The following is a 21,705-nucleotide window of genomic DNA, read 5'->3' as shown; positions in this document are numbered from 1 at the left end:
AATTTGAAATTTGAAATTTGTTTTAGGATCGATTTCCTATTTTTTAAAACTTTGACGAATTTTTGATTAACAAACTCAAGGATTTCAAAGCGAGCAATGGCAACGTTGTGCAGAAAAAACATTTTTATCTCCAGCGCGTGAGTCTCTGTATCTGAAATTCTAAAGATAGGCTCGTTTTAAAACTATTTTGCGATATTGCTGTTGCACTGGATCTTATGGTTTAAGTGCGAGGAACACGATATTTAATAAAGAAAGGTAACACACAAAATGTTAAAAAACGCCCCTTTGGACGTAATTTAAAATCTGAAACATTTCAGATTTTTTTTTTCTTTTAAATTTCTCTTTGATGGTTTTAATTAAAAATCCGTCATTGTTAGCTGTTTCACAATTTATTTTCAGTCACATATGCTTAACCTTTTAACTGTCATGCCCGAGATTGTCTCGGGCACAGCACTGGGGTTCGAAAATGTCACGCCCGAGTATTTCTCGGGGTAACGTTTTTTTTTGAGTGCATCGTATTGTCATACCCGAATATATACCGGGAGATGTTTATTTCGGCTACATTTGGTTTTTCCAATAAAAAAATATGACAATTTGTGTACCCAAATCATCAAAATAACTTGACAGTTAAAGGGTTAATAATATAAACAAAGCTAAAAATTTACATTTAAATCATTTTATTAAAAGTGTATGATTTAAATGTTTTTATAGATATTTTATTTCTATTCTGTGAAAGAGCTACATTTTTGATTTACAGATCTATCAATAAAACTGCAATGAATTGCAGAGATATTGATAAATAAAGAATATCGTAGGAAAACAATGAATAATATGTCTTGTGCAAAGGTTTTATCTTTGAATAGCGTTTGAAACAGTCGCAAAATCTAAATTAGCGCTTTTCAAGGGATATGTCGCCAAGTTTTAGTCAAATAAAAGTACAAGCTGAAAAGGAAAATAAATAAAAAATAAAATCTTGCTTTAAAAAAAGAAGAAAAGAAAGCTAAAAACTAAAGAAGTTTAAAAAGTGTGAAGCAAATTTTATACCCACGAATTTTTCATAAAGGATTACTGGGGCAGGAGAGAAAGCGAATTATAATTGAATGAAATGAGTTACTACACTGACTACCAATAAGTATTTGGATACCTAAGCAAATGACGATATCTGCGGTCCTAAAGTACGTCACGGACTCCGCCGGTATATATCGTGTAGGAAACAGCATCGGCTTTAGTCGCATGCAAGATGCCTCGCTGTTCGGAGCTCTCTGATTTCGAAAAAGGTATAATTATCGGGTATCACAAATGTGGCCGATCCTTAAGGGACATATCTAGTGATCTTAAGTACCCAAAATCGACAGTGGCCTATGTGATTAAGAAGTGGAAGGTGAGCGGTGATTGTCGGAATGTGCCCCGAGTCGGCAGACCAACGAAACTGGGGGATAGAGACCGACGAGTGCTGTTCAGAGAAATTCGGAAGAACCGCACCCAACCGATAGCCCTCATCCGCGAGGTGTTTCAACAGGCATCCGGTAGTATTGTTTCAATGAATACCATCAGTAAGGAAGCACATCTGTTTGGTTTTCATGGTCGTGCTGCTGCCCATAAGCCTTTGATCACACAGTCCAACCGCGCTGCTCGGTTAATGTGGTGCAAAGCACATCGAAATTGGACCGTAGATCAGTGGAAACGGGTTCTTTGGAGTGACGAATCAAGGCTCACCCTTTACCGTTCGGATGGCAGGGTCTGGGTCTGGCGTCTACCTGGAGAACGTCTCCTGCCAGAATGCATTGTGCCAACAGTCAAGTTCGGCGGAGGTGGAATTATGGTCTGGGGGTGTTTCTCCTGGTATGGGCTGGGACCCTTGGCCCCATTCATGGTAAGCTCAACTCCAATGCCTACTGCACTATTTTGGATGACAATGTGCTTCCTACGTTGTGGCAGTTTTACGGGTTGGACCCTGTTACTTTCAGGACGACAATGCCAGTTGTCATGTTTCGACGTTAACCAAGGCTTGGTATGGTGCCAATGGAGTTCATCGAATGGACTGGCCTGCCCAGAGTCCAGACCTGAACCCTATCGAGAACCTCTGGGACGAGTTGCATCGCCGAATTCAGGGGTGCACTACCCGTGCAAAAGCGGGGAAGGAACTTCAATGTCTTCTCCAAGCCGAGTGGAAGAAAATACCACTAGCTCTCATACAAAGACTTGTGGAAAGTATACCCCGGAAGGTCAACTCTGTAATTAACTCTCGTGGAGGCTCTACCAACTACTGATTTTGAATAAAGTTAGTTTTTCTTTTCTATCACAGGTGTCCAAATACTTATTGGTAGTCAGTGTATTATGTCCAAAGGGACTTTATATAACGTTTTGTGTGTTACCTTTATTTATTAAATATCAAGTTCTTCGCACTTAAACCATAAAATTCAATTCAACAGCAATATCACAAAATATTAAAAAAGAGCATATCTTTAGAATTTCCGATACACACTCTCGTAAGATAATCCCCCCTACAGTGTTGCCACTGCTCGCTTTAAAATCGTTGAGTTTCTTATTCAAAAACTCATAAATGCTTTACAAAACAGGAAATACATAATAAAACAAATTCCAGATTCCAAATTTGGGCTTATAGATGCCCATATTTGCAATAGGACTATGTCATTCAAGTTTCGGTTGTTTTATCACAATGCGAGAAATATACATACATTGGTGCAGATTCTTCGTTATTTAATTTCTTTAAATATAATACAGGGCGATAATATTTGGTGGCAACAATTTCAAATGTGATTCAGACTTTTTAAAGTTTTCGACGCAAAATGCGAAAACTAAATTAATAGCCCTTCTGGGATAACGCTCTTTGGGCTAACAAACAATTAGTATAATTAAAAATACAAAGAAAGTTAGTTGCGGCAATATATTTTTTGGTTTGTCTAGAACGTTAAAAAATTATTTTCAATTTTTAAGCACATTATTATGAAGGCAAATTCTAATTCCCCGAATTCGACTGCGAGCTTAAGGAAATTTTGAACTAAGTAACAGGAATTTTATGTTAGAAAAGCAAAAATTAAATATCTAATCATTGTTGGTAATGATTCTTTTACTTTTTCTCTCTTAAAATTATATATATATATAAAAAAATCTTAAATTTAAATTAGATTCTTTCTTCCTTCTGTTTCATTCAATATATAAATTCCTGTTAAAATATATTTTATACTTCAATCAATTTATTTCAGTATGGCGCTTATATACCTTTTATTAAATGCAGAATACATAATCACAATTAGGCGCTCGCATCAAAATTTCTCTCTGCACGTAACCTTCCGAAAGTATTGTAAATAAACTGTGCCATAAAGTTGTTCATTTTTTATGTTTGCATAAATCTCACAGTTCCTGTTACATCTATTATTTTATCTTATTAGGTTTTCCATTTCTAATCTACCGTTCTAAATTTATTTTCCATCTACAATGATATTATTATAAGCTTTTATTTAGATCATTCATAGTGTTTATCATTATGGCCAAAGGTGAACAATTTCCTGATACACTATAGTTCCAAATTTATATACACATTGTATATTACAACATAATGAGGAGAAGTGATTTTTTTTTAAATTCAGTTTTCAAAAAATCACTTCTCCTCATTTTTTTAAATTTTTATCTATTTGTTTATTTTTTTTTAAATTTAATGTTGAAATGATTTTTCGCACATATCGTCGTTTGACGAACAAACTAAAAAGCTCAAAATTTTACTGTTTGTTCCAGTATGGAATAAAAAAAAATCCTTTAATTACAATTAAAATGATATTTTAACATAATTTCTGGTTTTTTTTCGACTTGTGACGTAACAGAATTATTGGAATTAAAAATATGAAGTTATATGAAAAATTGTATTTAATTTGAATAAGTGGTTTATAACGTGTCATTGAGACTAAAAATATTAAAATAAAAAGTTTTAGTAAAATAAAGTTTTATTTAAAAAACTGATTAACTAAAGGTAGACAAATAATTTATCATATAGTTTCATGGGAACAAGAGATTAATAAATCATCATTACAAAATTCATGCAGCTCAGACGGAATAATGATTAGTGACTTTGACTCCGTAAAGAAAAGCTCGGACAATTTAAGTTGGCTCAGAACTTCTCACAGACGTAACAATTAAAATGACGGCAGCTATAACGCAAAGCCGAAAAATTACGATCTTCTCAGAGCTGGCAAATAACTAAGTAACCTGGCCTCCAGAGGCAGAAACATGCTTTGCCTTACAATCCAAAAACCTCACTCAGATTCATTTACACTCATGTCCATAAATTAAGGATAATTCGGAGTCACGTGGAAATCGAACTCTAAAATAAATATATCACCTGTAAAATGACTACACACATCTTCAAGAATCATATGCAAATTTCAGGAAGTAACCAGATGACACCGATGGTACGTCACAATGACGAGAGTGTAAGAGAGTGATATATAAGGAATACAGGCAAAAAAGTCAAATTGTTCGCAGGCGCTTTATAAGCATTTCAGTGCCATAACCGAATAGTTATGACACAAAGGACGCATTTGGATGATTTTTTACGTGGTAGAATTATCGGCCGTCTGGAATATGGGCGTACCCAACCGGAAGTATCAGACGAACTTGGAATTGCCCAGAGTGTCATCTCCAGGCTTTGGCAACGATTCCAAGATGATGGTAATGTGAGTAGACGTGACAGCACAGGTCTCCCCAGAGTTACAACGCCGAATGAGGACCGGTATTTGACAGTTACTGCCAAAAGAAACAGGCGGAGCACAGCCTCAGACCTGTCTCGTCAGCTCTCTTCAGCCACTGGTACGACAATTTCAAGGCAGACAGTGTACAGACGCTTAGGGCAGATTGGTCTATATGCTCGTAGACCTGTCAGATGCGTTCCACTTACTGCAACTCACTGTCGCCTGCGGTTAGCCTGGAGTAGAGAGCATGCATTGTGGACACCGCAACAGTGGGCTTGTGTGATGTTTTCCGACGAATCCAGGTTTAGCTTGCAGTCTGATTCTCGCCGGACTTTCATATGGAGAGCTCCAGGTACCCGTTACCACCAAGAAAACATCATTGAACGACACCGTTACGGTGGTGCAGGAGTTCTCGTTTGGGGTGGAATTATTCTGGGTTCCAGAACTGACCTGCATGTTCAAATTGGAACCATGACAAGCCAAATCTATCGGGACGTCATTCTGGAACAACATGAACGTTTGTTTGGGGGCGCCATGGGCGCACAATTTGTATTTATGGATGACAACGCCCGTCCTCACCGTGCAAACATCGTAAGCGAATGCCTTCAATCGGAGGATATCACCCGTATGGACTGGGCAGCATTCTAACCGGACTTGAATCCAGTAGAGCACGTGTGGGATATGCTTGGCGGACGAGTTGCAGCCCGTCAACCTTTTCCTACATGTCTACCGGAACTTCGGAGAGCATTGCTTTTTGAGTGGTGTAATATCCCCGAAGATCAGATCGATAATTTGATACTCAGCATGCCTAGGCGTTGTACGGACTATATTGCATCCTCTGGGAGACATACACTGTATTAACAATCATACCAACCATGTAATATTGTTTTTTTGTAAATAGGTTTTTTTTTTGTAATTTGCTCCAGGGAGAAAAAATCGCTATTTTTTTTAATAATATCAAACATATAGCATCTTTTTTTGCTCTTTACCTTTTGTTTAATAAATAAGCTTTACAAATAAGTCAAATTTGTTTTTCTTCTAATTCTTCCTTTGCCTGATTTTACATTATCCTTAATTTATGGACATGAATGTATATTGCTCAAACTCATTACATTACTGAAACTCATTCATGGGGAAATTATAGTAATGAGGAAATCATAGTAAAGGCTGAAATTACAAATACTAGTTAATTTAAATTATAATTTTTACCAATTATATAACTGTTGGATGACTCCTCTCTTGTTCACTTAAATACACCACAGTAAAGTAACTGTGCCCAGATATAGAATTTATTTTTATGATTCAACATTTTTCTCAACATTTTCTTCGGTTTCTGGTGGTGAAGTATTTTTTGAGATGTTAAGTTGAGCATGCGTTAAGCTATTCCATTGCCGCATCGCAGCATCGAAACGTATCATAATCATTCGATAATATCAAATTCGAATTTTTATTTTCGTTTGGAAGACATATTGCGGGATGAGCAAATAGTTATAGAAATACTAAGCGTCTTCCTATGTATGAAGCAGTCAGAAATAAGTAAATTTGATTTTTCTTTTCCCTAAATAAAATTCCATTTCATTTTATTAGCCTGTAGAGTTGCGCGCCTCCAACCTGCACGCAACCAAGAGGTGACTGTTGAAACTGGAATTTAGACAGAGTCTTGCTAAGGGTTTAAGTCCCTTTTTATTCAACTTAAGAAATTACAATTGCGGGCTCTTGACGCTCACAAACTACGCCGACCCGGCGGTAAAATAAAAATAAGAACCTGAAAAGAAATAATAACAAGACTCTAACTACGAGGCTCTCTAAACGTAACTAACCTCACCGCGTTTTACAATACCGCTGCTAATTCAGCAAACTTTCAATATCACGTTGAACGATTAACAATTCTCCAAGGCAAGCACACAGGCCGAAACGCGAGGTTCTTCAATTTCTGGCTAACTACCTCCGCGCTCGTGAAGTAAGAACAGAAGAACACCTCGAACTCGTTTCCATTCTATTTAACTCAGAATACTTCCGCTGATAATTTGAATCCTTGCGCGTTCTACTAAAATTTACATACTCTGGCATTGGCAGTTCCAGGGGAATGTAAGGCTTGACAGGAAAGATAGTTTAAACTTAAAATAAATGCTAGTTAAAATAAATATAAACCCTACAAGCCCAAAGGGGTAACATGCGCAGAAGGATTATTAATTTCGTTTTGGCATTTTGAATCGGTTCATTATAAATGTAGGTTTACTTTTCAAATTGTTGCCACCAGTTGTTAGAGCCCCGCATTATATTTAAAGAAATTAAATAATGAAGAATCTGCCTGAATGTATGTATGTTTCTCGCGCTACCGAAAACACAACGGTACCTAGAGACATCAAATTTTCAATAAGTTGTCCTCCACTAGAATATGGGCAACTGGAAGCCCATACTTTGAATTTGGAATATATTTTATTATCTATTTCATATCTTGTAAAACTTTAAAGAATTTTTGATTAAGAAATTCAACGATTTCAAAGCGAGCAATGGCAACAGTGTATGAAAAATAAAAACATTTTAATCTCCAGCGCGTGAGACTGTGTATCGAAAATTCCAAAGATATGCTCATTTTAAAATTATTCTGATATTGCTGCTGAATCGAATTTTATGGTTTTAGTACGAAGAACGTGATATTTAATAAATGAAGGTAGCACACAAAATGTTAAAAGAAACGCCCTTTTGGGCGTAATATAAAATCTGAAAACTTTCAGACTTTTTTTATTTATTTAACTTAGAAAATAAGATAAAATATCAATAAAAATAGAAATATAATAATCTGTTTTTATCCCAAAAGGGACGTCAGTCCGGAATGGAATATTAATCTTGAAACAGATTTTGCTTTGAATCGCTATAAACGGCCTATAACTTTCCAGATTGCTGCCACCAAATATTATCGCCCTGCGTTATATTTAAAGAATTAAATAATGAAGAATCTAAATGAATGTATGCATGTTTTTCGCGTTGCGAAAGAACAACCGTACCTACAGTGGATGGACAAAAATATGGAAACACCTTGTGAAATGCATGTTTGAAAAAAAAGATTGATTTTAATGAAATATGTAGGTGGCGCTGGCGTTTTTGACTACTGACGCCACCTATACAACTTCGTAAATGTGCTAAACAGTTCAGTTGTTGTCGGAGTACTGTTATGTGAGGTTGTCATTGCATTATGTCAGAGTTAAGACTTGGAACGTGGGGAAATTGTTGGAGCACGTATGGTAGGTGCTTCCGTAAGCAAGGTAGCCGAGGTGTTTAGTGTTTCAAGAGGTACTGTATTGAAGATTTATTCCGCATATTTGAAAAGCGGAAAAACATCATCTGCTAAATCACAGCGCGGACGAAAGTGTGTCCCGAGTGATCGTGACAGACGATCATTAAGGGCAATTGTGACGAAAAATAAGAAGACCACAGCTGCAAAAGTTACTGCTGAAATGAATGTTGTGTTACCGAACCCTGTGAGTACCAAAACAATTAGAAGGGAGCTTCATAAACAGGGAATTGCTGGCCGTGCTGCAATTGAGAAGCCACTCATCAGTGATGCTAATGCCCGTAACAGGAAAAGGTGGTGTTTAAGTCATAAAGCCTGGACTATAGAGCAGTGGAAGTGAGTAATATGGTCTGACGAGTCTTCTTTCACATTGTTTCCCACTTCTGGCCGAGTTTACGTCTGGAGAACGCCATCTCAAGCCTATAATACAGACTGCTTGTTGCCAAGAGTGAAACATGGCGGGGGTTCTGTTATGGTTTGGGCAGCCATATCGTGGTTCTCTGCTAGCCCCATGATAACTGTGTCCGGGCACATGACTGCCAAAACTTATGTGAACATTTTGGCCGATCAAGTTCATCCCATGGTACAAACTTTGTTCCCCGATGGTGATGGTGTCTTCCAAGACGACAAAGCCCCTGTTCACACAGCTCACATTGTCCAGGACTGGTTTCCTGAGCACGAGGATGAGTTGTCCCATTTCCCCTGGCCACCACAGTCACCAGACCTGAATATTATCGAACCTTTGTGGTCTACATTGGAACGGAAAGTGCGTTCTCGTTATCCACCGCCAACATCGTTATCTGAACTTGCCACTGTTTTGCAGGAAGAATGGCATAATATTCCCTTGGCAAACATACAGGAACTGTATGTATCCATTCCGAGAAGACTGCAAGCTGTTTTGGATGCCAACGGGTTTCCTACACCATATTAAGCAAAGAAACATGTTTTTTTAAAGGTGTTTCCATATTTTGTCCAACCCCTGTAAATCCATCAAATTTTGAATAACGTATTCCTCCACGGGCAGTGGAAGCTCGAAATTTGAATTTCCAATTTATTTTATTATCTGTTTCATATTTTGTAAAACTTTGACGAACTTTTTACTAAAAAACTCAACAAATTCATAAGGGGCAGTGGCAACATTGTACGAAAAAAACACCTTCGTCTTGATCGCGCGATACTCTCTATCGGAAATTCTAAAAACACGCTGGTTTTAAATACTATTTTGGGATTTTGCCGTTGAATCGAATTTTATGAGGCATAAAACGCCAAGAACGGGATATTTGATAAATAGCTTAAACACGCGAAAAGATAGTAATAAAAAGACAAAAAAGTTTTGAAAAACCGTCTTAGTACGAAAACTGAACATTGGCATGATGAACTAAGAACAGTTTGAAAGAAACGGAAAAATGTATGCCAACACTTAAGGCTGCATCGGGAATTCGAAACTTTAGCTGCTTTTAAAAATTTTGTAATTTTGCTGTTGAATTGCATATGGCGTAAGCGCAAAGAAAACGATGTTTAATGATAAGGTTGAAAAGACAATAACTAAATAAAAAATCTGATGTGTACACCACATGACTTCCTTGTACGGAATATTAAATTATAAGCATTTTTTCTTGCATTTCATTTAAACTTTTTGGATTGAATTAAATCTACTTCGCCGACAGCGCATAAACCACAATATGAATAAATGCATTCTTTAAAATTCACTCTAGTATTTGTTTACCATAGCGACACTCTGGCGCTAGATTCACCTAACATTGTTGTATTTCGTTCATATTATAACTCATAATACACAAAATTTATATTGTTTAAAGAATAGAATTATCTAATTGTTGCCACATGTTCTATTGAAATACTGTAATAAAGCTAGAATGATGTATAAAAGAAATTAAGCAAAAAAAAAAAAAAAAAAAAAAAAGAAACAGTTTTTCACAGACGATTGAGTATTTCTCATTCAATTAATTCAGTTCTCACTTCGCGAGAAGGCAAAAATACATAAAAACTCAAAATATCTATATTAAAAATTACGAAGTAAATCGTAAACACTTATTTCCTCGAAAAAATTCCAAAAAGGATTAAGCATGATTTAATTGTCAATAATAAATGAAGGTATTATCTTTGTTGTTGCGAAGCTAAGTTTCTCTAGATTGGCAACAAATCCACTAGTCTGCTGTTTCAAATGTAAACAATCAATGGCCGCCGAAAAAAAAAAAAAAAAAAAAGCCTTAGCGGTACTTAAACAACTTTAAAATTGTTGATAATTCTAAAAATATTGCACTCAGATTTACTAATGGCATAAAACCCTTAACCGGAAGATAAAAACAATATAATTCAATCATTTTTAAAGCAAAAAATATACAATTTACAAACATATAAGAGTAAAGAAACTGAGATCACTGAGCCGGGTAACAGAGTGGATATATATATAAATATATTTATATAGGTTTGGTGCGGCCTATTGCAACCAAAATACGAGGTGCACATCTACATGTTATAGCAGTCCTATATACAAAATTTCAACGTTCTGATTCTACTCGTTTTGGAGTTATGCGAGATACGTACATACGTACGTACAGACGCCACGAAAAATTCTCTTCAGAATTCATTTTAAAGCAGTTTTAAAATATTTTTGGAGGAAACGAGTTTTTTTACTCTGTCCTTAGGTACAGATATTACGCAAAAACATCGTTAAATTGCATTCGATAGCAGTCAAAATGGATATTTTCGTTGAAATATCCTGCCTGAAACTTTTCGCAATTACAATACTTCCTTTTTACTTCGTACAAGGAAGTAAAAAGAGTGTTAGTAAGAATGAGTGTAGCAGCAGACTGGTAGACTGCGAGTTCTCCGAGAGCGTCAAAAACCGTAACAAAACACTTTTGGGCGAACGTTAAAATCTGAAAATTTTCGGATTATTACTAGTATTTATCTTTCTATAAATCGGTATTAATCTAGAGTACTGTCCACCTAACTAACAGCCAAGATTCTTCTGCCACTTTGATAACATTCTTAATAATTTAAAAACTCGGAAAATAAAAGAAATTCAACTGACGAAGACACACTGCGATTGAAATCTGCATTTTTGTAAATTAAACACTGGAATGCGACTGGTTGAGTGCGGATGGGCGAATTTTGTTACCTTGACAGGATGAACAACTAATAACCAATTCTTCCAACCACGAGTTTAAGAAATTATTCCCGATTACTTTCAGCGTATGGTTCAAGGTTTGTTACAATCTGCATAAAGTTTCCTGATAATCGAACTTCAGTTCAAGGTGATTAAGAGCTTGTATCACAGTGGAGAATGAATTGCTTAAAGTTTAAAAGCAGTTTTAAACATTGCTTATGCTAATCATGCACGAGAAATCTACTAGTAAGAATTAATCACCATTTTATCATATAGAAATCATGCTGGGAAGAGGCCAAAATTACTTAAAACTAAACGAAAATTTTTCGCACTGAAATGAACCGTGTTTCTTGATTCTTCGAATCCATGAAGCCTACTAGTGATCCAATGGTTAAAATCATTGAATGATGGTAGTTCATCCCGGCTTCTGATTACAACTATCGCGACGGATTCACGGAGGTTTCCTGATTTTATCGATGTGTAATGTAAACACGTGTGATATAGCTTCTATTAAAAAAATCCTCCATGAAGGCATCCCACCTAAAATTGATAGCGCTTGCACTTCTCTATGATCAGTTAACGAGCCAATCAGCAGCAAACACACAAACGATAAGATTCCTTTATTATATATGAAGTTTATTTTCCCATAAATTGAAACTTATGCCTGACTCAATGTTTTCTAAAAGTAAAATAAAAGTTTAATTAATTTACACATTACCAAATGGATAAAATCTTCAATGTTTTCCTTTCGAATTCCTGTTAAAATTAATTTATGTGTAGACTGCTTATGTTTACGCTGTTATTTTACATAGAAGATTTGCTGTAGAACAAGTTTATCCAGTTTTTGCATCGTGTGTTAGACAGATTCTGTTACTTTCTTTTAAGCATTAAATGTTCCATAGAATTTTATTTATTAATACCACAGCGAGTTGTCTATGTATAAGAGAAAATAGCAGAGAGTGTTTTTATCAAATTTATCGAAGTGAAGTGAAATTCCAGATGACTTTATTTATTTATTTATTTTTCTCCGATGAGAGTACCTGTACGTTTCTTAAAACTGTCGTGCATCTGTTAAACTCGTTCTAATCTTTCTTTTAAACTGAAGCTTCATTTGCTATTTCTTCCTTAAAATCTACGAAAAAGATGATAACAACATCAAGATCCATCAAAATTTCTGCTACACATGCAGCAGTTATGTAGAAAAAAAGCTGGGAAAAAAAAAAAAAAAAAAAAAACTGAAAGCTTTCAGATTTTATATTACGCCCAAAGGGACTTTTTTTTAACCTTTTGTGTGTTACGTTATTAAATATCATGTTCCTCGCACTTAAATCATAATTCAATTCAACAGCAATATCACAAAATATTTAAAAGAGAACATCTTTAGAATTTCCAATACACAGTCTTGCATGCCGAAGCTAAATTTTTTTTTTGGGGGGGGAGGTACAGTATTGCCATTGATCGCTTTGAAATCGTTGAGTTTGTTATCAAAAATTCTTTAATGTTTGACAAACATGAAATAGATAATAAAACAAATTCCAGATTCAAATTTGGGCTTCCACTTTCCCATATTCGAATAGAGAACTATGTTATTCAAAATTTGATGTCTCTAGGTACCGTTATTTTTTTCACAGTGCGAGAAACATTCCTACGATCATGCAGATTCTTGATTATTGAATATTTTTATATATAATGCGGGGCTGTAATATTTGGTGGCAACAATTTGAAAAGAGGACCGACGCAAAATGCTAAAACGAAATTAATTTCCCTTCTGGGCAAATTGCCCGTTTGGGCTAATAAGCATTCTGTTCTAAAGTTATGATATTCATTTCTGAAGTGCGTTAAAACACAAGCAATATTTTCTATTAATGAGTTATAAATAGGTAAACCAAAGCTTAAACAGAGTTATGTGTGACTCTAAGGAAAGCAAATGCATTGTGAAGCAACGTCATACAGTATATTCAGGCGTATAAAGCGCAGCTGTTATTTCAAACTAAATTTTCTAATTTTTACGTATATTCTCCATATAACGCGCATCCTTTTAGTTACGAAGAAACATGAAAGATACACGTGCAATGCTGTTATCTTCTGGAGCCGTTCATTCGAAGATATTTCGCAGCTTCCGAATAATGTTATACTGAACTGATAAGGAAATGTGGATAGGTAGGTGGAATGCTTGAGGCGGTAAATAATTCTGCAAACAGGGTGGGTTGTATTATATGCAGGTGTGCACAAGAATGTTATTCTAGGATTTCGAGAAAAAGGGGGAATAATTTGGGAATACGAACGTTCTTCCGACCCGAATGAATTCGCAGAATTAGATACGAGATCTTTTCTCTCATATGGTTTATGTGATTACGGCAAAGCCTCGAGGGCTATCTGCCTAAGGGGGGGATGCCTACGTCGAAATCTTTCTAAGGGAAACTGGCTAGTACACACGTTACACATGGAGAAAACCACGAAAACGTCCATGCAACCAGCCCGTTCGCGGGATTGGAACCTCAGACCGAACTACCAGTGTTCAGCGATTTTACCGCTCGACCACTGATGAGTCTTTCTCTCATATGAAATCGCAATTTAAGTCAACATCGAAGGCTTTAGTAAATCGCGTTTGCTTCAGCTGAAATGCAGTTGATCTAGTGTTTCTTTGAGTAGAAAACATGGCCAAACGGAACAAACATAGAGCTGTTTTCAAATGCAAAGTCATTCAATTTGTGAAAGTAAACGGGAATCGAGCTGCAGAAAATATGTTTGGGGTTGGTGAAAACTCATTCGTGGGTGCATGAAAAATTAGATCATAATAATTAATATGCCAAATTATGAATGAATGTGCTTTGTATAAAGGAGTAACGAAATGGCTTATTCTAGCAGAAAGTGCTGTGAACTCAGTTCTAGAAAAACGCCAAAATGGCCAATACAGCATTTAAGGCACGCGTAAATTTCGATCTCATTTTTTGCATTAAAACTGAACGTTATACCCCGGAATATACGACGGCACATTTGAAAACCAAAATAATATTTAATTGACTGCCAGTATTCTCCAAATAATTCGCCACTTTCGTTCGATAAAGAACTGAGAAGAGAAAGGTCGTTCCTTCTTTTGAGAAAGCTGTCATCCGTGAAGACGAAGATGTCCTTTCTCTGAAGATTAAGGTCGAATTCGAGAGAGGAAATCATCGAAAATTCTTCGCTGGATTACCTCGCTTTGGATGGCTACTCAGACAGAGTTGGGCACGCGACAGGCTGGAAAGTGAAAATTTTCCTGAAATTCGGCGAGATTTGGTGTGGAATCTCCTCACAGAAGTACTTTTGATGTTTTAGATGGCATAGATGCTAAGTCATGCAATCAATATATTAATTGATTTCTAAGGATTAAGCAATGATTCGGTTAACATTCTGAATTGCCGAAACCAACGGTAAGCAATTAAAAGAAATTCTATTTATAATTAGATAACCGAAACTCGGTTACTCTACTTCGGTAGTTTGTGTTATGCATCGTAAATTAAATCATAACAGCAAAGAAAAAGATTTAGTAATGGCTTTGTTGTTAACCCTTAAATGCATGAATTTTTATTTTGAATTTTAAAGTTAAAAATACATTAGAATTGATAGGAAATAAAATAGGAAAAATACTAAAAAACATCTAAGTTTTTATTCAAATTTTTTAAAAAATATTATTAACTTTTACAAAAAAATATGATAGGCAAATTTTTAATAACAATTTTACATAATAACATATGTAATAAACTTGTTCAAATAATTTAAAAAAATTTTAAATATACCAAAATAACAACAAACATAAAATAAAAAAAAAAAAAAAATTCTTAAACACAAATGATAATGTCTCCACTCTACACATCAATTCACAATAATGACCGTTACACCGTTTAATAATGCCACCACATTGAAACTTTCAAAACTATATGCGTAAACAGTACGTAATGTCCAATTGGTTACGTTATGCCAGCAAGCTAAAATTTGTGTTTTGATTTCATTTACATGACTGTATAGGAGTACGTGCATTTAAGGGTTAAATGAAATGCATTAGCAAATTTTTGTACATTTTTAGGACTTTGCAACCTATGAAAACACGAAAATGCAACCAACCTGTACCGTCAGGAATCAAATTCGTGTGAAATTTCTAATATTACAGCCCACTGGCGACCAAGTGGTAAAGTCGCTGAACACGGTAGTTCTGTCCTGGGTTCGAATCCAGGCGAGCGAACTGGCTGCGAGGGTGTTTAAAGGCCCATTTACACTAGCGGAACTTTGAGTCTAAGAAATGCACGCGGAAGTTGCTAGCTTCACTAAATGGCGAAAATGTTACTCTTTTTTTTTTTTTTTTTAACTGAAACTGAATATGTACACATTTAAATAAACAGCCTAACTTATAACATTATTCAAGAGTTTAAGAGTTAAATATTCCCTCATAATACGAAAAAATTGCTGTTTAAAAGCTCTCAAACGAGTCTTCAAATTCGCCTGCGTTTCTTAGGCTCAAAGTTCCGCTAGTGTAAATGGGCCTTTAGTGGTTGCCTCTTTGTAAAGTGTTATACGAGCCAGTTTCCCTTAGAATGTTCTCAACGAAGGCATCCCTTCGGGCAGATAGCCCTCGTGTACTTTGCCGTAATCAAATAAACCAAATCAAATCTAATATTACAACCAAAAATTTGGATAATTGTTATACATAATAATTAAACGAAAGAGTTTATTGAAAGAAAAATAGTTATTCCTTTTGGATATATTGAATAGCACCTTTACATTGTCAGATTTAAATTAGCAATCAAATATGTAATATTTCCAAATAAGTGAAAAAAGTCTTTCAAAACTTCGAAGTTGAAGATTTCTCAAAATGGTTATAATGTATTTCTCCTGCCTTCTTAGCATGCCTTCGTGGTGTAGTGGTCAGCATGCTCGGCGTATATTCTAGAGATCCGAGGTTTGAGCCCCGGTGAAGGCACTGCTTTTTTTTCACGTCTCTCAGCATCAAAAAATCCTAATGTCTCTACAGTGGCGCCCGAACTAAAAAAGGTTTTGGATGATGATTCTCCACTATCGATGTTCGGAGATTGGGTTCCTTAATCCTCAGTCGCCTTTAAAAGGGGGGATTATATAAAGCATTTCCTCCACCTTCTTAGCATGCCTTCGTAATGTAGTAGTCAGCACGCTCGGAGCGTATTCGAAAGGTCCGAGGTTCGAATCCCGGTGAAGATATTGCTCTTTTTCCACGTTTCTCAGCATCAAAAAATACTAATGTCTCTACATAGTTATGCAGTTAAAATATGACATTAACATATGAAAGTGAGTAAAAAGTATAGTCAAAAAGTCAAATAGTTCACTATTTAGATAACATAAACAAACCAATCATTAATCGAAGGAACTGACGATTGTGATCGCATTTTGACTGGATAACTGTACATTAGAAAATTTTGTGGAAAGTTTACTTATTAAAAATTTATCCGATAAACAGAAGAAAAATTGCCTGCCAGTTAGCCAGTAACCATTCGATAGTTTACAAACTAAGGCAAACTTAATTAAAAGTCTTTCGCTGAAAAATAAGCGACAAATGGAAAATCGCAGTACAGAATAATGATAAATATCTTCAAAGCCAGAAAGCAAATTCTGAATCTCTGTCGAATTGTGGCCATAAATTCAAAAACCTCTTAAGAGTCATACTTAGAAAAAGATAAAATTATAAAGTATTGAAAGAGATAAAATTAGAAAGAGATAAAATATTAGAAAGAGATAATATTTTATCTTTCTAATACTTTATAATTTTATCTTTATACTTAATACTTTATAATTTTATCTTTATTTATATTTTCTAATACTTTATAATTTTATCTTTTTCTAAGTATGATTCTTAACAGGTTTTTTAATTATAGAAATTCAAATTCTCTCATATTAGAAAGAGATAAAATTATACTTTGTATGATTTCAATAAAGTATTTAAAAGTAAATTAGCTTTATTATTAATTTAAAAAAATACCTGATATATCACTAAATCTGAATTGTGAATGTTATCTTAAAAACAATTTCTTGTAATTCTTAACTGCGAATTCCTGAATTGAGATTAGATAAAGTTTTTTTTTAATGACTTAGTTTGATTTGGTTAAAAAATGCGGATAAAATGTTTTTATATTTTTTTGCTAAATTAACAAAAATTAAAAAATATAATTTCCTTTAACTTTCATAATATTTTTGGTTCGATGTGACTGTAAAGACTTTTTATTTATTTTATTTTATTTTATTAATTAAATTAAATTAATTTATTTAATTTAATTATATTTAAGAAATTTTGCGATGATTAGTTTGACTGTTAAAAGGCGGGTAGATGAGAAACATTCAGAATAGACTAAAGAAAAATAATTAAATAAGATTAAAATTAAATGAAAAAAGTTATATTGAATTCTGAAATAAAAAAAATAAAAAAATAAAAATAATAATAATTTTAAAAACTCTGGAATATCGCATTGTATATATTGATGGAAAATCAATATGTTTGAAATAAAATTCAAGAACATCGATTTCATGAAAATTTGCTTAAAATCAACTTCAAGGACTTTTCACGCAAATAATCAGAGAAACCAAGATAAAATTATCTACACTCATGTCCATAAATTAAGGATAATGCAAAATCATGCAAAGGAAGAGTTAGAAGCAAAACAAATTTGATTTATTTGTAAAGCTTATTTATTAAACAAAAGGTAAAGAGCAAAAAAAGATGCTATATGTTTGATATTATTAAAAAAAATTAGCCATTTTTTCTCCCTGGAGCAAATTACAAAAAAACCTATTTACAAAAAACCAATATTACATGGTTGGTATGATTGTTAATACATTGTATGTCTCCCAGACGATGCAATACAGTCCGTACAACGCCTAGGCATGCTGAGTATCAAATTATCGATCTGATCTTGGGGGATATTACACCACTCAAAAAGCAATGTTCTCCGAAGTTCCGGTAGACATGTAGGAGGAGGTTGACGAGCTGCAACTCGTCGGCCAAGCGTGTCCCACACGTGCTCTACTGGATTCAAGTCCGGTGAGAATGCTAGCCAGTCCATACGGCTGATATCCTCCGATTGAAAGCATTAGCTTACGATGTTTGCACGGTGAGGACAGGCGTTGTCATCCATAAACACAAATTGTGCGCCCATGGCGTGCCGAAACAAACGTACATGTTGTTCCAGAATGAAGTCCTGATAGATTTGGCTTGTCATGGTTCCAATCTGAACATGCAGGTCAGTTCTGGAACCCAGAATAATTCCACCCCAAACGAGAACTCCTGCACCACCGTAACGGTGTCGTTCAATGATGTTTTCTTGGTGGTAACGGGTACCTGGAGCTCTCCATATGAAAGTCCGGCGAGAATCAGACTGCAAGCTAAACCTGGACTCGTCGGAAAACATCACACAAGCCCACTGTGGCGGTGTCCACAATGCATGCTCTCTACTCCAGGCTAACCGCAGGCGACAGTGAGTTGCAGTAAGTGGAACGCATCTGACAGGTCTATATAGACCAATCTGCCCTAAGCGTCTGTACACGGTCTGCCTTGAAATTGTCGTACCAGTGGCTGAAGAGAGCTGACGAGACAGGTCAGAGGCTGTGCTCCGCCTGTTTCTTTTGGCAGTAACTCCCAAATACCGGTCCTCATTCGGCGTTGTAACTCTGGGGGACCTGCGCTGTCACGTCTACTCACATTACCATCATCTTGGTCGTTGCCAAAGCCTGGAGATGACACTCTGGGCAATTCCAATTTCGTCTGATGCTTCCAGTTCGGTACGCCCACATTCCAGACGGCCGATAATTCTACCACGTAAAAAATCATCCAAATCCGTCCTTTGTGTCATAACTATTCGGTTATTGCACTGAAATGCTTATAAAGCGCTTGCGAACAATTTTACTTCTTTGCCTGTATTCCTTATATATCACTCTCTTACACTCTCGTCATTGTGACGTACCATCGGTGTCAGCTGGTTACTTCCTGAAATTTGCATATGATTCTTGAAGATGTGTGTAGTGATTTTACAGGTGATATATTTATTTTAGAGTTCGATTTCCACGTGACTCCAAATTATCCTTAATTTATGGACATGAGTGTAATTCGTTGCTGCAGAGCGCAAGAAGTGTATTATATGAGAAGTACGCTTTCTTAGAGGCTCTTATAAGGAAAAGTGTATCATTCATTTTACACATAGAGAAACCTCAGAACTAGCTAATTTCTACCATTTGGAATCCAACTATTAAGCTTCTTTAATCGTCATGTTGTGTTTCACGACTTTAATCTTAGACCCAGATAAGTTTCGTATTGAAACCGTAGAATCGAAAAGTTGCAGTTGTTGAAGCATTAATTACGTTAATACAACATTTTCCTGAAATTTAAATATTACAATTTTAATATTTAAATTTCTTAACCAAAGAGGTTAACAAATTTGGTTAACCACCTTGTCAACTAAAATTCCCTTATTTGCTAACTTAAAGATAACATTAAGTTTTACTCTACTTTATTATTACCGTATTTGACGGCATATAAGACGCACTGGCATATAAGACGCACTGACGCACTGGCATATAAGACGCACCCTTATTTAGACGGCCACACACAAGGGAAAAAAATTCAATAGCGTGGTTTCTTTTAGTTCTCACGTTTCGAAAAAGCCAAATAAAGAATTATTAAACGCAATTACCTTTACGTACAAGACTGTATCCTTCATGTATAAGACGCAGGTAACTTTTTTGAGAGCAAATTTAGGAAAAAAAGTGCGTCTTATATGCCGTCAAATACGGTATTAGCGCAAAAGGTACGTTAGTCCCGAATGGTATATTGGTCTCGAAACGGCATTTTGCGAATAAAAGTTGAATAACTTTTTAAATTGTTGCCACCAAATATTAGAGCTCTGCATTTTATTTTAAAAAATTAAATAATGAAGAATCTGCATAAATGTATGTGATGTACCAGCTTTTGTCCGGAATAAATAGATTGGTGAAGAATCATAGATGTAGTCGTAGCTTAAATTATCAGAGGATAAGTTTAAAAAACAGGACACATTTATTATATTTCAGGAGAAAATAGCAGTTACAAAAATTAAGAACTCCGGAGTAAATAAAAAAGAACTACTGATAACTTTTTGTATTAAGTTTACTGCATCGTTACATTAAAGAAAAGACCCCGATATTCCTTTGCGAGTCCTTTTATAGCCTCTGAAAAGGCGGAGATTCCAAGAAATGACGTCAGCCTCGTCAGCCATGCCAGTTCGCTTTAAATATTTCCAGAACATTCTATAACTGTACGTGTAGAAAAGGCGGGAAAAACAATTTGACTACGGGGCTGTGGATTTAATTCCACGTATTTTCAAATAAGAGAACGTCGCCATTAAAAATGAAAAGAACATACAGTTAGAATTTTAAGTGTATTCTTGACTATGGAATTTTATTATTACATGTATATATGTTTCTCGCATTGTGAAAAAAAAAAAAAAAAAAAAAAGCAACGGTACCTAGAGCTATCAAATTTTGAATAACGAATATGAGCACCTGGAAGCCCGAATTTGGAATTTCGACTTTGTTTCATTGTCTACTTCTTATTTTGTAAAACTTTAACGAATTTTTGACTAACAAACTCAACGATTTCAATACGAGCAATGACAACACTGTCCGGAATAAGAGATTTTTATCTCCAGCGGACGAGACTGTCTATTAGAAATTCTAAAGATATGCGGTTTTTATATATTTTGTGATTTTGCCGTTGAATCGAATTTTATATGGCGTAAGCACCAAAACGTGATATTTAATAAATAATGTAAACACATAAAACGTTAAAGAGAGAAAAAAAAAATGTTTGTAAACCCATTTTAGTAAGAAAACGGAACACTGATATGATAAACTGAGAAAAGATAGGGGAAAAACAAAAAAATTTATGCCAACACTTTAACGCCGCATCGGGAGTTTTAAATGTATACATACTGCAATGTTGCTTTTAGAATTTTGTAATTTTCCTGTTGAATTGTATGTGACTTAATTTCGAAGAAAATAATGCTAAATAATACAGCTTAGGTTAGAACGAGTGAGTGTAACAGCAGACTAGTAGAGTGTGAGCTCAATGAAAGCATAGAAAACCTTAACAAACCCTTTTGGACGGTTATTGAAATCTGAAAATCTGAAACCTTTCAGGATTTCTTTATTACTATGATTAGGAAAAATATCTGTTTATTAAATTCTTTCAAATCAAACGGATTCAAATGATATCATTTCTTTATTATATTTTCCAAATATGTTTTACGTAAAAATAAAGACTATCAAAAATATACTTCCGTTTGAAAAAATTCTAGAACCCAAAGATTAAATTAACATTTAATAGCTTACAAATGATTTCGACAATCACTATATATTAAATCACAAGAAACAGAAGTCTAAAATGTTAATGAACTGAACAGAACGCATATACTTGTTTCTGAAGGAAAATGCCAATAGTGAAGTTTATTATCTATAATAATAAAAGCAAGTGTAATGTGTCTGTCTGTCTGTCTGACCGAGCTCTCCAGCCAAATCTATCGCACGCAGGGACCTGGAATTTT

General features: G+C 35.0%; 2 protein-coding genes across 6 annotated transcripts in view; one reads left to right on the top strand and one right to left on the bottom strand.

Moving 5' to 3' along the window:
• LOC118181042 (beta-1,3-galactosyltransferase 5-like) overlaps positions 1-21,705 on the top strand; it is a 63,332-nt gene that overhangs the window by 24,863 nt on the left and 16,764 nt on the right. The window contains exon 1 of one of the 5 annotated variants that reach the window (XM_035350117.2): positions 14,371-14,544. The exons of the other annotated variants lie outside the window; for them this stretch is intronic. The gene's annotated coding sequence lies outside the window, so the exon portion shown is untranslated. Of the gene's footprint in view, positions 1-14,370; positions 14,545-21,705 lie in introns of those variants that run through there. 5 annotated transcript variants of the gene reach the window in all.
• Positions 1-21,705, bottom strand: part of LOC118196852 (glycerophosphocholine cholinephosphodiesterase ENPP6-like) — a 765,277-nt gene that overhangs the window by 730,029 nt on the left and 13,543 nt on the right. The window lies entirely within an intron of this gene.

This window comes from Stegodyphus dumicola, chromosome 12, assembly GCF_044657685.1.
Source record: "Stegodyphus dumicola isolate Sdum_Otavi_A_Nest chromosome 12, ASM4465768v1".
In the NCBI taxonomy this organism is placed as follows: Eukaryota; Metazoa; Arthropoda; class Arachnida; order Araneae; family Eresidae; genus Stegodyphus; species Stegodyphus dumicola.
This window is presented reverse-complemented; position numbering and strand designations above follow the sequence as displayed.